Source organism: Pelodiscus sinensis, chromosome 20 (assembly GCF_052426305.1).
Source record: "Pelodiscus sinensis isolate ZL-2025 chromosome 20, ASM5242630v1, whole genome shotgun sequence".
NCBI classification, from domain to species: Eukaryota; Metazoa; Chordata; order Testudines; family Trionychidae; genus Pelodiscus; species Pelodiscus sinensis.
The window spans coordinates 4,810,311-4,825,420 of record NC_143071.1 but is presented as its reverse complement, the minus strand read 5'-3'; the positions used below and the strand labels follow the sequence as shown (position 1 = coordinate 4,825,420).

General features: G+C 50.7%; 1 long non-coding RNA gene across 3 annotated transcripts in view; it reads right to left on the bottom strand.

Moving 5' to 3' along the window:
- LOC112544943 (uncharacterized) overlaps positions 1-10,529 on the bottom strand; it is a 197,569-nt gene extending 187,040 nt beyond the window's left edge. For all 3 annotated transcript variants that reach the window (XR_012896921.2, XR_012896923.2, XR_012896922.2), the window contains exon 1: positions 9,026-10,529. This is a non-coding gene — a long non-coding RNA (uncharacterized LOC112544943). The remainder of the gene's footprint in view (positions 1-9,025) is intronic.
- Positions 10,530-15,110: the final 4,581 nt, after the last annotated feature.

Genomic DNA, 15,110 nt, shown 5'->3' with positions numbered 1-15,110 from the left:
CCTGGTTCTGTTTGTTTTGAAGATTTAGTGTGAACGTACCGAGATCGCTCAAGCAAACTTGCAAAACTTACTATCCGTCTGGGGCTATCAAAGGAACCTTGGAGAGGAATGGTCAGGCTCTATGGCGCTTCAGTAAACTTTGGGCCTCTACTTCAAAGCCCTTGTGTAGACCAGGGCTTAATATTTGGCAATACCCCCTTTAGGTCGATTTAATAAGCGGAGCATCCACACGACCAGGACCATTATTTCGAAATAACGGGCTGCTTATTTTGAAATCGGCACTCCTGTTTTCCTCGGGAAATGATGCTAATTCTGAAATAGTAACAGTATTTCAAAATGGTGTTAGTGTGGACACGCCAATGCCTCTATTTTGAAATAACGACTCCCCAGAGTCATTTGAACTAAGAGCCCCAGGAAGCACTGGGGAATAAAGTCCAAGATAGCGTATCCACATGAACGGAGCCTGCCTCGGACTAATTTCAAGCCTCCCTCATAGCGTGTCCACTCTAGTTCAATTTTGTTATTTCAGAAATTAACTAAAAATCGACTTTGAAATAGTTTCCTAATGTAGACATGCCGTAAGACACCTTTGAAATCCCTCTCCTCAAATTTAAAATATTTTTAGAGAAAGAAAATGTGATCTAGAAACAAGACCAGGGTGGGGCTCAAAACCTAGATAAAGATTCCCTCCCCCCCCCCTCAGTTCCTGTGAACAGAATCCTGAGAAGAGATCAGCACTTCGAACCAGGCACGTTCTCCTAGAGGAGCACATCTCTTTGATGGCTCCACACCATTTTAGCGGTTTGCTGAATCTCCATAGCTAAGCTAGGTTGGGTCGACCTACTGGAATGAGAAACCTCCAATGCATACCAGGTTGCTGCAGGGAGCCGGATGGGCAATTCATACAGAGCCGATACCCCCGCAGGGTGTAACCAGCGGGTGTGCTGCTGGAGACGTGCCTATGCTCTTTACTACTTGATGTCAGTTAGGACTGTTTCTGCTAGTTTCAGGGTCCTGGCCAGATTACAAGCTGAGTAACTTAACCCTGCCTGGGTTTCCAACAGGAGATGTCATTCTTCATTTCCTGGCCCAACCTGTTTTGCTGCAAGTAGCGTGGTCTAGTGGCTAGAGCAGAGATAGTGGAGATGCTAGAAGCAGGTTTAAGTCCTAGCTTCACAGCTAACCTGCTATGGGACATCATTTTGACCATTTTTCCCTTCTTGCTTATTTCGGGGCTCGGTTCCACCAGTGCCTGCACAGAACGCCTAGCACAGGGGTGGCCAACACGGAGCTCACAAGCAGCATGCGGCTCTTCTCCCCCAAAAGCGTGGCTCGCGAAGCCACTCCTGTGTCCCTGCCAAACTGCCCCCCCCCCCCCAGCTCCCCGGGGCAGCGATTCAAAATGGCAGCCAAGATGGTGGCTGTTGACAGGAGCCTAAGATTATTTCTTAAAGGGGCAGCCTCTTTTTTTTTTTGCTTGACAGTTCTGGCACGGCTCTTCACATTTTTTCTGTTGCTGTTTCACAGCTCTCTGTTAAATGGCCACAATCTCAGCTGAGTCCACAACGTATGGCCGTGAAACAAATCATTCCATGGCGTTGCTCTGCCCTGCGAACCCACGACAGCTTTCTCCCCCAGAGGTGGCTGCATTTCAGTGATGGGTGGTGAATGTACATTAGTGGGAGGCCTAAAGCAGAACGCTGGGATTGAAGACCCTGGATGGATCCAAACTTTACAGCTTAGGCTGCGGCTTCTACCTCTGTGTTCCTATGCGAGTCGCTAGCCACACGGAATCTTTAGGAGGGAAGGTAGTCGAGAAAGATCGACATTTCCCACCAAGGAGTCCGTGGGCCTCTCTCAAGTAGCCAGAGGACTAGCTGCTGTTCTGAGAGGCATCTCCCAGTTAGGGATGTTAAATATCAGTTAATTGATTAGTCGATTAACCTCAGGAATTTTTATCAGTTACCTGACTAGTGTGCTCCGGCCCTGCTCCCAATGGAGCTCCCTGCCACTCTAATACAGAGGCAGCAGTGTGGGGTGCCAGGCAGGAGCTGGTCCACAAGGGGAGCCAGTTTAAAAACCAGCTCCCCTCGCAGACCAGCTGCCTGTCGCCCAGTGCTGCTGCCTCCGATACGGAGCACAAGATCAGCAGTGTCATAGCAGGGCCGTGCCCATCCCTTAACCTGGCCCAGTCCCACCAGCACAAAGCCTCTGCCAATGGAAAACCTTTGGCCTGTCACATTTTCTCAGCTTCTTCTCACTCCCCCCTCTCCCCACACAGTCTGATGCAGGGACAAAGCATCAGGTCTCAGCCAAGTTTGTTCTCAACTCTTTATTTTTCTGCTCCTAGTGCCGTCTCCTCCTTTCCCCACCCCCACTGGCCTGCACTCTCCCTTTTTAGACCCTCATCTTCCCCCGACTCCGAGCAGGCATGCACTCGCCTCTCGAGTTAGCCCCCCGCCCCGGAGCGCTCTCCCCCTGGAAAGCTGCCTTCCTGCCTGGGTCTTCCCCTCTCTCCCGGCCCCCGCTTTCACTCCATATTGAGGCTGATCATTACTGCTGAATAGCCGTCCAGATTCCCAGGCTTGTCAGTTTGGGTTCTCCTCCCACCCTTTCTCTGCCGGGAGGACGGATTAACTGCGAGCAATGGGCCAGTGCTGCTGGGGAGGAGGGTGCCTTTTGCACCAGTCCTCTTGCGCGGGAGAAGCAGGTGAAAGGCAGGTGGGATCCCGACACCACCCCATCCCGTCTCCTTTTCAGTTGCGCTGGCTGCAGGTAAGAGTCCGGAAGCTGGCCACCAGGGCCCAGAAATGCAGTGGCAGAGGAAAGACCTTCCCAGGAGAGATTACACCTAACCCAGCTCCTTCCCCAAAGCACCTCCATGCAGGGCCAGATGCCCTGCTGGTGTAAATCAAGCTAGCTCAGTTAAAGCCAAGGGAGTCATGCCAATTTACAGCTCAGGATTCCTCCCCCCACCTCCCCTATACGCCTTCTGGGTAGTTTTGAAAGGCTGCATGGTTCATCATCCAGGACCCTGCGCCCCGTCTCCGACTCGTATCCACCTCCCTTCTCATGACAGTTCTGCAGCTCAAATCAGACCACTGCTTACCACCCTCTTTTCTCCCCCAGCTCCTTGGCCTTTTGGGAGCCTTGCGAGCCCAGGATATGCCCTCTGAGGCGACTATATCCTCTTGCCCCTACTTGACGGATAGAGAAACTGAGGCACAGAACGGCGAGCGTGATTGGCCCACAGTCACCCAACAAGCAAAGCCAGGAAGAGAACCCAGCCCTCTCGAGCCCCGCACGGCGCGTTTTGGCCTGCTTCCCCTGTGCGTCCGGAAGCCACAAGAGGAGAGCGGCCCACGCCTCAGATGTCACCTGCTTCTTGGCTTCTTCCTCGGCTTATCGTCGCATCTCAGAATCACTGGGCTGGAAGGACCCTCCAGGGGTCAGCCCCCCTGCACTGAGGTGGGACCAAGTCTCCCTAGACCAGCCCCAACAGGTCTAACTTGTTCTTCAAAACCGCCAGTGAGGGGGATTCCTCCTGGGGAAGGAGCTCCGGCGCCGACGTGGCCTTACAGCAGGGTTTTTCCTGGCACCTAACGAAAATGCCCCATGCTACAAATTAAGCTCAGTGCTTCTTGCCCTGCCTTCAGTGGACCTGGAGAGCAACAGAGTCCCATCCTTTCTAGAACAGCCCTTCCCGCGGGCCTGCTGACAGTGGGAGCAAAGGGGATAATTTCCCCGGGGCCTGGCAATTCGAAAGACTTACCCCAGGAGTGTCACCTGACTACAGAGCCCTGTGCGGCACACTCCGGCCTGCTTTGCGGGCCGCTGGGGGTGGGTGGCATGGGGGGGTTGGCCGCCCAGGTCTGCCCCCTCTGCCTGAGGTCTTGCCCCATCTGGAAGTGCTGAGCGGGCCCCCACACTCACCTCGCCCAGGGGCCCGGCAGTCCTGTCAGCTGCTCTGTCTTCACCTACTTGAAGGCTAACCTCGGGAGGTAGCCGATCTGTGACCGGAGAAGCAACGGGGATCCCTGTGGCACCTGGAATTCTCACGGGCATAAGCTTTGGTGGGTAAAACCCACTTTGCCGGGGGCCCTTTTCAAAGAGTGTTCTCCAGCCCCTCCCTTGGCCCTCTTTTCTCAAGACTAAACAGGGCCCCGTTGGGTGTATTACCACCATTGTGCTCTGCGTTTTAATTTCATCCATCTCTACATCGCCCTGGAAAAGCATCACCAAGTCCTTTCCTCCCTGTCCTTTCCCCCCACTCCCCAAGAGTCCTCTAATTAAATCAGGAGAAAATTAACTACAGCAGGATTTCCAAAAACACAGCATCTAACGACCAACTCCCCCTGCCTTTAACCAGATAATCTCAGTCTCCTTTTTGCACTGGCAAATCTTGCTCCCTCCCAGCTTCCCATCCGGCTCCCAAGGCCACAGTCTGAATTAGACAGGGAGTGAGGCACTTGCTAAAGGCAAACTGAAGCGCTAAGGCCAGACATGAAAAAACTCTGCCACCCCCACCCCCGCCACCCCATGTTGATCCCAGCCATGTTTCCGCCAAAGATTCTCAACTGTTTTCTTCCTGGTCAACAAAATTCTCCCCATTGGTCTGTGAATTTCAGGACAGCTGCTTAGTAATGCCAGGGGGTGAAAACGACGAGATTTTCCCTCCCCTTCTCCACCTCTTCCCTCAGTTCTCTGACGGTATTACAGGGTTTTATACGAAGCAATTGAAATCTGAAGGGCCATGAAGTGGCTTTTGTCTTTCACTGGTGCAAGGCAAAAATAGAATCAGACCTTCGTCTCTGTCTCCACCTAGCTGAATGGTTTGGGGTCTCAGTGGTTCAGGCCAGCCTTTTCTTTCGTTTCCCCCTCCATTTCCCGCCCCCAAGGCCTGAGTTTGGGGTTTCACCATCCCCCGCTCCCAAACGCCAAGCAAAACAGTTCCAAAGTGCCGAACGCCTCTCTGGTTTCACACCGAAACCGACAAGGTCCCGTCCAGCCTTCCCAGCTGAACCACAGATCTGCTCTGGGTTGTCTCAAAAGGTCTTGAGTCATGGTGGGAACCCAGCCTCTCCTGCACCCCAAGTTCAAAGTCTGTCAAATGTTTTGTCATGTGATGGCTTCCATCTCCTCCTCCCAGAGCTCCCCAGAATTCCTCACAAGCAGCAGCAAGGTACGAAACCGGATGGATCACACCTGATTCCAGGTTGCGGTGACCATGGCGCACGGCTCAGCGCCCTGTGACAGAGCTAATGCCAGGTACAGGAGGGAGCACTCCAGTCTTGGCTCTGATTAGGGGCTGCGGCAAATATGTAGCACAGAAGAAGAAAGAGGGATGGGGGAAAACAGGTGCCAGATGATTCCTTTCCCATCAGTACTGTTGATGTGGGGGGAGTCACATAATTCATCCCCCATCTCCCTCCGGCCCCTGTCAAAGAAGTGGCACACAATCAGCAGGGAATAGAATAACGGAGTCCCCCAAATATGAATCTGGGCAGACTCTGCATCTCTATCAGTTCAGTCTCCAAACCCCTTTGATTTGATCTGTGCAACTTCACCCCTCCCCCTCCCCATCTGTAAAAATGGGGGTTAACATTCTTTGTCTTTCTTGGCTACTTAAATTGTAAGCTTTTTGGGGCAGGGACTCCCTCGTATGTATCGGCCCAGCGTCAAGAACGATGTGGCACCATTATTCTAGAGCTATGGTTCTTAACCAGGGGTATGTATTATACAGTCGCCTTCCAGAGGATGCATTAAGATATGTGCCTCTTGACAACAGGCTACATCAAAAGCACAAGCAAAGTCCATACAAACTAAAATTTCATACAATTCATGCTGTTCTAGAGACTATATACACTGATGAGTGGTAAGTACAATACTTATATTCTACTTGATTTTATTAGTAGTTTTACATGGGTTCTCAACTCTATTTTTTTTTATAAAGGAAAATGTACATGCTTTATTGAAATGATTGCATTTTTCAAAACTACAGTGTTATGTTTATGTAGTTAATCTTAGCAAAAGCAAAAGTTTTTACACGAGCATTCCATGAAGTGTATTTTTTCTTCATTCCAATAAACTTTTATCATTTTCTATGTTTTAACAAAACGGCATAACATGATCTTCTAGCTTCCAACCTTTAAACATTGATTTAGCTTTGCCAAAACAAAGCACTATTCCCAGTGTTTGTTTTATCTCTTTTCTGAGAAGCAGTCCTATTCCAGGTTCATTTTATAGTTCTGACTCATCTTGGTTCAATCTCTTTCAACAGGTGCTCAGTGATGGAAGGGAGAGTGATAGCTCAGTAGTTTGAGCATTGGTCTGCTCATAGCAAGGCTGTGAGTTTAATCCTTGAGGAGGCCATGGGCAAATCTCTCAGGGATGGTACATAGCTCTGCTGTGAGGGCAGGGGACTGGACTCAATGACCTCTTAAGGTCTCTCCCTGCTCTAGGAGATGGTCTATCTCCATACACTATGTTAACTTTGAGGTGTGCTTGATATGGTGATTGTCTTTTTTCTGTATAGTGTTCTGAGAACCAATCCCATTCCAGGCACATCCAGGCTCCCTGGCACAACCGAACCCTGGCCTGGCTTTAAGTTATGATAAGAGGAAGCTGCATACCAAATTTGGTGGTCCTAGCTCTTACCAGTTAGGAGGAGTTCTTGATCAAACTCACCAACAGACAAACTCTCTAACATTTATAGTAGAGGATATGATAAAATGGGAAAGGAAGCCATTTTTAAGTGAGGTAAAAGTTGGGGGGATGCTAGACAAGTCAGACGCCTGAAAGGGGTCAGGTACACTGGAAAGGTGGAGAGCTGCCGTGCTAGGCAAATGAACACAATATGAACCCCCCTTTCAGCAAGTCTGGGGGAAGGCACTTCTCAAGCCATGCCCTGGTTCGTAATCCCGTCTTGGTTATTTGAACACGGCTAATCACCTCTCTTGCCACACAAAAGCAGCAGCCTGTCAAAAGCCTTCCACTTCAGCAGAGCCTGAGTCACTCTCTTGACAGTAGCATCAGGGACACGCCGTCCTAGCCCGTCCTGCTGATGTCCTTCCACACCCCCTCCCTACTCCCACACATGCACACACACACACACACACACACACACACACACACACACACACCACAAATCTGCTGGCATTTAAGTCTTGACCCTGCAAAGGATGGAGAACATTCCACTGCCCCGAGGCGTGGTGGAAACGGACGGCGCATGGCCCCTTGCAGTAGCAAGTCCTTAGCAATCAGTTCCCTCCCCTACGTTCCTGCAGCTTGCTAGCTATTTCTTGACAGAACCCCGCCAGCTCAGCCTTGGCAACTAGACAGGCAGGAAATCATTTATCTGCATCATCCTCTTCAGGAGGCTCGGAGGCCTTTTCTGTGGAGGTTCACACACATCCAGCCTAATTGTTCATTAGTCATGCTCACCCATTATATAACAAATGAAAAATGCCTTGCCGAGTGTCAAGAGAAGCCCTGCCAGAAACCACAGCTAGGGAAGAGCAAACCTGCAGCTCTGGATTCTCCGCTTCCCACTCAGGGGGCAGCCACACCAGGAGGCAGTCGGGGAAGAGGATTATCACGTTAGCCAGTGTGTGGTCAAATCTTAGCGCGGAGAAGGCAGTTGTGATTTTAACACTTTAAGGGTCGAGGTAAACACGAGGAACAAGTCTACACGAGGAAATTATTTTGAAATAACTCAATGTGAAAGAATAACTCCCAAAACAACAAAATCAAAATAGAATAGTAATAGAGATGTAGCCGTGTTAGTCTGGTCTTGCTGAAACAAAAGACAAGGCTATGCAGCACTTTAAAGACTAACAAGACGGTTTATGAGGTGATGAGCTTTTGTGGGTCAGACGATCTGCGGAAGTGGGTCTGGCCCACGAAAGCTCGTCATCTAATGAACCATCTTGTTAGTCTTTAAAGTGCTGCATAGTCCTGTCTTTTGTTTCAAAATCAGACTAACGTGTCCCCGCTACAAAGGAGCCTCAAAATTACTCCAAGGCAGGCTCCGTTACCGTGGACACGCTACCTCGACTTAACGCCAGGAAGCACTGGGGAGTAATTACTTCTAATGACTCTGGAGGGTCGTTATTTCAAAATAGCAGCAGCGGAGCATCCACATGACCGTTGTTTCAAAATACCTATTTTGAAACAAGCGTTATCCCCCCGAGGAAAGCAGGAGAACAGATTTTGAAAAAACCAGCCTATTTCAAAATAACGGGATTGGTCGTGTGGACGGTGCGCTTATTATTTCAAAATAAGGGAGGTTATTTTGAACAACTCCCTAGTGTAGACTTGGGCTAGGTTCCCTCAACCTGATAAAAGTGCCCTGTGCACATTAGGATGTTAACTAAAATGCAATAAAGCGACACCATTTTTTACTAGGGAAGGGTCTGAACGCCTGAAAATTTGTCCCACTCATCTGCAAAGGTCTGTAAGCACTCAGCTACAGCAGACTTTGCCACTTTAGCTTTGCCGCCACTAGCACAGATGCCTAGAGCCCTGCAAATCCGTGGATCTCCTCTTTATGCCCGAGGGTATCCATATTCGTGGATGTGAATGCAGTTATCCTCAGCTCATTCATACAGATACAGATTTTGTACCTAGACTACTGCAAGTTTGTGAATAGCTACCGTGGCAGAGCTCTGGCCATATGCCCTGGGTCCTGCGCTCCCGGGTGGCTTTTTAGTGTGCCTCAGAGGCTCGTGGTGACCCTTCCACTGCCTCTTGTTTCTCCCAGAAGCATAGGTCCCCCGCTTAATGAGCCATTTTCACATAGGGCAGGCACCAGCTTGGGAGAGGAAAAAAAAAACTCTTCCGTGGTCCTAGGCCTCCTTTTTTCCCCAGGGACCATCCACCAGGTGTGAGAAGGGTTTGGGGGAAACCGGCCCAACCCAATTACTCCAGGTTCCAGCCCAGGGCCCTAGGTAGCAGCCACTAGTGGGGCTCCTGCCCTTGTCCCCACAGAATAGCCCCCCTCTCCCTGGGCTGCTCCCCACATTACCTCCTCCTGGGCCACTAGAAGAGAACTTCTCCCAGGATTCACTTTCCATTCTCCTCCACCCCATGCTTCCTCCTCTCTGGTCCACCATTCTTCTCCTGCCCCTGCCTTACCCGAGGGGAAACCTTTTATAGCAGCCCAGCGGGCCTTAACAGGCTGCAGGTGTCCAATTAGGCTGCTGCTGCAGGCCGGTTCTTAATGAGTCCCAGGTGCCTGCCTGTCTTAATTGCTGGCCAGCCGTCTCTGGCAGCCTACACTGGGAACAGGAACCTGCCTACCCAGATAGCTACCGCTCATTTCTGTGGATAGGGCTGCACACGGTGTATCCGTGCAGGGCTCTACAGATGTGCCTGTGATAGGAAAGGCAGCTGTGTAGACGAAATCCCCCAGCCGTCAGTTTTAACAGCCTGCACTACCCCACTGGAGCTGGAGGGTGGTACCAGTGGCCGGAAAAGGCTCATGTAAACACCACCCGAGAGTTATGAGAGCTGGTTAGTGACACAAAAAGGAGGAGGTAACATCTTTCACTGGACCAACTCCTGTCTCTCTCTGTCTCCCGCAGAAGTTGACCCAACCTTCCCCTCCTCGTCTATCTACTATCCTGGGACCTGCCGCGGCAAGGGAGAGCTTGTGGACTTGCTTTGTTTGGGGAGGGGCAGGAATGTGGTTTTATTTGGAGGAAAGGGGGGGGGGGAATGGAATGAAACTGTGACCAATATATTTTGTGAATGTTTTTGACCAGCTAACGCGTCTGTGAAATTTGAAACATCGGCGAACAAATTATTCTCATTTCAGGCATCATTAGAAAAGGGAGGAGGGCTTTGTGAAAACTCCAGTGGGAAAAAAAGAATCAGTGTTGGCCAGTTCTAGTCATTGCTAAATATTTGTTTAATAGCAGCACGGAGCCATTGTGCCCATACAGAGCTCTGTAAAAATGTAGCAGGCAGTGCAGGAGACAAAAGGACCCAGGGGGTGGGTGTCTTTTGGCAGGACAAGCTCTTGCGGAGGGGATGCACGGTGATAGCGGCCACGCCCACCTGCGCATTAGCAAAGTGACAACATCAGTGGCCGTAGACCAGCCAAAATGCCCCTGGTAAAACTTTCTAGTGCGGACGTGCCCAAAGGAAGAGTCTGTCTCCTGATGAGTTAAGCGCTTTCACCAGACATGGCCGTGGGGCCCATTTATGACCAGAAGAGGAACAGAGGCCTTCTGCGTCCCACCTGCCATCTGAGGTGTGATTGCCCTGTGGGTACACGTAGCTACACTAACGTTAATCGAGCTAGGTCCAGAACAGGCTAGCAAGTGAGTCCATAATCAGGCTCAGCGGGTGTGGCTATACTGCACACCAACCCTGGGATCTGATTCTGTGTTGAAACCAAGCCACCTTTCCGTCCACACACTCAGGGTCAGCAGGCACTCACGTATCAGGTCTGAGGAGATGGGGCAGAGCCCAAATCCTGTTGTGGCTCAAGCCCAGGGGAGCTGACAGCCTGTGCAGCCTCCTGGGCAAGGTGGAGGGGGGGCAGCTCCACTCCCCCAGAAGGGGTGGGGCCTCGAGTGGAAGGGGTGGGGCTGGGGCAGCCAGCCCTCTCCTCCATCCCGCCCCCTCCAGCCCTCAGAGCCTCACGGAGCGCACGGCACTCCAGCGGCGATTTAAAAGGGCCTGGCGCTCCAGCTGCCAGGAGCCACAGCCCCCTTTGAAACACCAGGCCTGCTCAGTTCCAAGCCCTGTCATTTCCACAGACCCACGACAGGAGGTCTGCATAAAGCAGGGGAGGAGCCACAGGTGGGCCTGAGTGGGCTGTGACCCACTTTGCATCCAGGCCCACCCCATGGCTCTGCGGGGCTCTCCTCATGCCTCACCCCTGACCCCACTCTGCGAGCCCATCCGATGCCCCTGCCCAGGGCACCGGGGCCTAACCGATTAAATCGCTTGCCAAGGTTGCATAGGGAGCACTGAAGAGCTGGTAGCTGAAGTCCCAGATCTCCTCAGGTCCGGCTCAGACCAGCTCGTCCCTCACTCAACCCATACAGGAGAGAAGACGCACCACTCGACTTTCCATTTTCAACTGCAGTTCCCAGCCAGCGCAGGCAAATCTGTGACCCGCCTCCCGTGGTACATGGAACAGAGACACCCGTAGAAAGGGGAAAGAACCATGACAGGTCACACTTAGCATTGATACCACACTGACACCCTTTAATAGCTTTCATAGAACCATAGAGCTGGCAGAGACCTCAGAAGGTCAAGTCCAGCCCCCTGCTCAAGGCAGGACCAATCCCAACTCAATCAACCCAGCCAGGGCTTTGTCAAGCCGAGACTTAAAAACCTCTATTCCTCAACAGCTTCTTCCATGCCCCGTTCTGTTCTCTATGCTCAGTCTCTCAAGAGAAGCTTAAAAAGAAGATGCCCAAATGAGCCAAGACAAACCTGTGAAGGGGAAGAGGGAGTCCATCCTCTCTGTATTTCAAACAGTGCTGTTAAAATGGTGTCTGTTCAACTGTGCCACCGTCCCGACAGTTGTGCCTTCAGAAATTTGGCCTACAGTTGAGGGTTTGAGGTGGGGGAGGTTGTTTTGGTTTTGCAATTGTTCTCCTTGGCCTCTGAGGATAGGACAAGAAGCAGTGGGCTTAAACTGCAGCAAGGGAGGTTTAGGTTGGACATTAGGAAAAAGTCCTGTCTGTCAGGGCGGTTAAGCACTGGAATCAATTGCCTGGAGAGGTTGTGGAATCTCCATCACTGGAGATATTTTAAGAGCAGGTTAGACAGACACCAGTCAGGGATGATGGTCCCTGGTCCCGCTGTGAGGGCACTGAATTCATTGATCTCTCAACGTCCCTTCCAGTTCTAGTGTTCTATGATTCTCTGCTTTCTCAGTAACCAAGCAGGCCAGTCGGTAAAGAAATAAAACCAGACACGTTAACTGCTTGGAAGCAAATGGTTTATCTTCAACCAATTTTACTCCTTAGAAGACTATTCTAGAGGAAGAGTTTTTGTTGCAGCCTTTTAATGAGTTTGCCAATCGCCACACAATAGTCAAATTGCAGCAGCTGGATGTATGTGCACTGGCATTGGAGAGGGGCGCAAATTGTCCCTTCTGAAGAAGAGACGGGCAGTTACTTTTCGCTCACTTTTCAAAACCTGGCTAACATCTCAAGCTACCATGCCCCTTTAAATGTCGGGCTGGATTTTTAACTCCACATTGCTCCGAAAGGGATTCAACTTGCTTTGATGGGTGTTAGCTCAGAATTTTGAAGGGACTTATTGCTGGGTTGGTGAGGCAGATTTCAAACCTTTGGCTATGATGCTGGGTACCTTTTATTTCTGAAGTAGGACAGGGCTGCAGTCCTCTGCTAAAAATCTGCTTGAAATTCTCAGCCGGGAGTTTTGTTTTTCAAATGGGAGCCGTCCTAATGCTGCAGAGACCTTGGAGTGAAGAGGAAACTGAGTTGTTTTTATGCATAACTAAAAGTCTTCCTAAAATGTTGTCCGTTATCGCCCTCCCCATCATATTTCACGTCAACCAGCTTCTTAAAACATAAAACTATAGCTATTTGATTGGGGTTGCTTCCAAACCTACTTCCCACCCATCACAGATCCCCCCTTCCCTGTCTCCCCCTGTCCAGGTCAGACATATAATGAACAGCCATTCCTTTGGACAGCAAGCCTGAAAACTTGTTGTCGCCTTGGCAACTTTGCATCCCAGGGGGAGGGAGGGAATGATGGGCAGAGAATAAAAAAGGGGGCAGAGATGATGTCACCTCTGTGGGAGGCAGGCAGCCAATCAGCAGCTGAGTTGGTGATGTAATCGCCTTCCCTCCCCTCCTCCCCCGCTTGTTCCCCTCCACCCTTTTTCGCCAAGTCAGTCCCATTCAAAACTATAGAAGTGTGGTGAATTAAAGCAGCCGCGAGGTCATTCTCCCCCAGCCTGTGCGCAAAGAGGAAGGCGGGGGGATGGAAGAGAGGAAAAATTCCCCTCCAGCAGACTGAATAGATGCTAATAGTCTTGACCGGAGGCATCCTCATAAAGATGTCATCAACTTTGGCTCTCCCTGTTTTACAACACAATGGAAAAAATGTGGGGGGGGGGAAGGCAGGGAGGGAAAATTGTTATTTAATTGCCCTCTCCCCAGCCTCCCCGCTCCAAAAAAAATTGTGAATGAAATGTCAGAAAATTCCTCCGTAAGAATCAAGGAGCTAAGCCCGCCGAGGGGCAAATATTACGAGCTGCCTTCTCGGCCACCCGAGTCCTTGTTTGCTTTCTGTTGGACCAGACCAGAGAGTGGGGACACACAAAGCCACCCTTTGAGGGATCATATTTTGTGCAAAACTGAACAATATTGTTGCCTGAGCTTTGGACCGGCAGAAACGCAGGCTGGAGAGAGGCAGGCCCCTTGCTGCCAAAGCTAGAGGACAACGAACACGTCCACTTGCTTCCCGCGGCCACCGCCTGAGGGAAAAACAAGGGCTGAGGTTTGGAGAGGGGGCCCTAGCTTGGTAGGATTCCCGTCAGACTCATAGATGGGAACCAAGCTGCTGAGTTCTGAGCGGGATCCAAACATCCCTATAGTTCAGCTCAGCTCTGGTACAACACAGAAAGCAGCACAGTGTGGCCACTCAGGGGAGATTCAAATGCTTCCCAGCTGACATACGAAGCCCCCACTGCTAGTTGTTGGTTTGTTTTGGGTTTTTTTGTTTGTTTGTTTGTTTCTACTGGTGGTGCACGTTCACCCATGCCATGGTGCACATCAAAATTATTCCGCACAAAAATGGAAAAGGTTAGAGGGAACATTGGTATGGCTCTGGACATGCAGAAGCTATTATAAAAAACACAAATCAAGCCCCCCAAAATCATGAGATTTAATAATAATAAAAATGTCAGACGGGTAGCCAGGTTAGTCTATAACAGGAAGAATTTAAAAAACAACAAGTAGTCTGGCAGCACTTTAAAGACTAACAAAACATGTAGATGGGATCATGAGCTTTCGTGGGCACAGAATAAAATTATTTTTATTGCCTTCTAGTCTTTAAGGTGCACCTGGGTCACATTTTCAACCTTTTCTCTACAGCCATAAAGGCAAGAAACTTCCTTTTTATTTTAATGAAGATGGAGAGTTGCAGACCATCCCTTAACCCCAGGAAACCCAGTCCCACGAGACCCATCATAAAATCCCCAGAATTGACAGCTCCGGCAGAAGAGAGGAACGGGGGTGGCTGGATGCAGTCTTTTGTCTTGGGCCAGGTGCTAATCTGGGCATGGCGGGCTAGCCGAGATGGGGGAGGAAAAGCAGTGGGACTGTTTTTGCTTTAGAGCAGGGTCTGGTAGGATGCATCTACGTGGCAATACTAGTCCCTGGCGTGGCTGCAGCTGGCCCAGGTCCGCTGACGTGGGCTCCTGGGGTGAAAACTTGCAGTGGAGACATTCGGACGCAGGATGCAGAATCCAGGTGTGTGCGGGGTATGGCAGGGGGGTCTCTGAACTCAGACACCAGCCTAAGCTTGTATGTTTCCACTGCAATTTTGAGCCCCAAAGCCCAACGCCCAAATCTGCTGATCCCGGCTGAGACTCGACACCAGGGACAGGTTATTGCGGTGTAGATGTACCCATGGGATTTTTAACGCAGGGACCACTGGCGGGTGCCCGGGGGGGTGAGTGAGGTTCATTCCTGATCTTGACGAGCTCAGCAGTCTGGAGAGCGCACCCCATGCCTCCCCAGCCTTCCGACTCCTGCTCCGTTTTCCAGTCCTCATCCGGATCAGGAGCTGTGGCGGACCTGCCATCCCATAATACGCCCTCTCGCCCCCGTTCAGGCTGCCATGGTAGACGGTGTCAACTCACAGGGGCAAGGCCCAACAGAGTTGTGGATTCGCTTCAAGACAAAGTCGATTAGGAATAGTTGCTTTTATGAATCGCACTATGTCACTACTCTTACAGGCTTAATACTGCCAGATGGGTACACAGCTACTGCAAAGTAATACACCGATTAGCATAGGCACAGCAATGCATAAAAGAGTAACAGGCACTTGGAAATACTTACACCCCTTCAGTCTGTGGGGAGTGCCATTCCGGTCACCACACATCAGGCCGC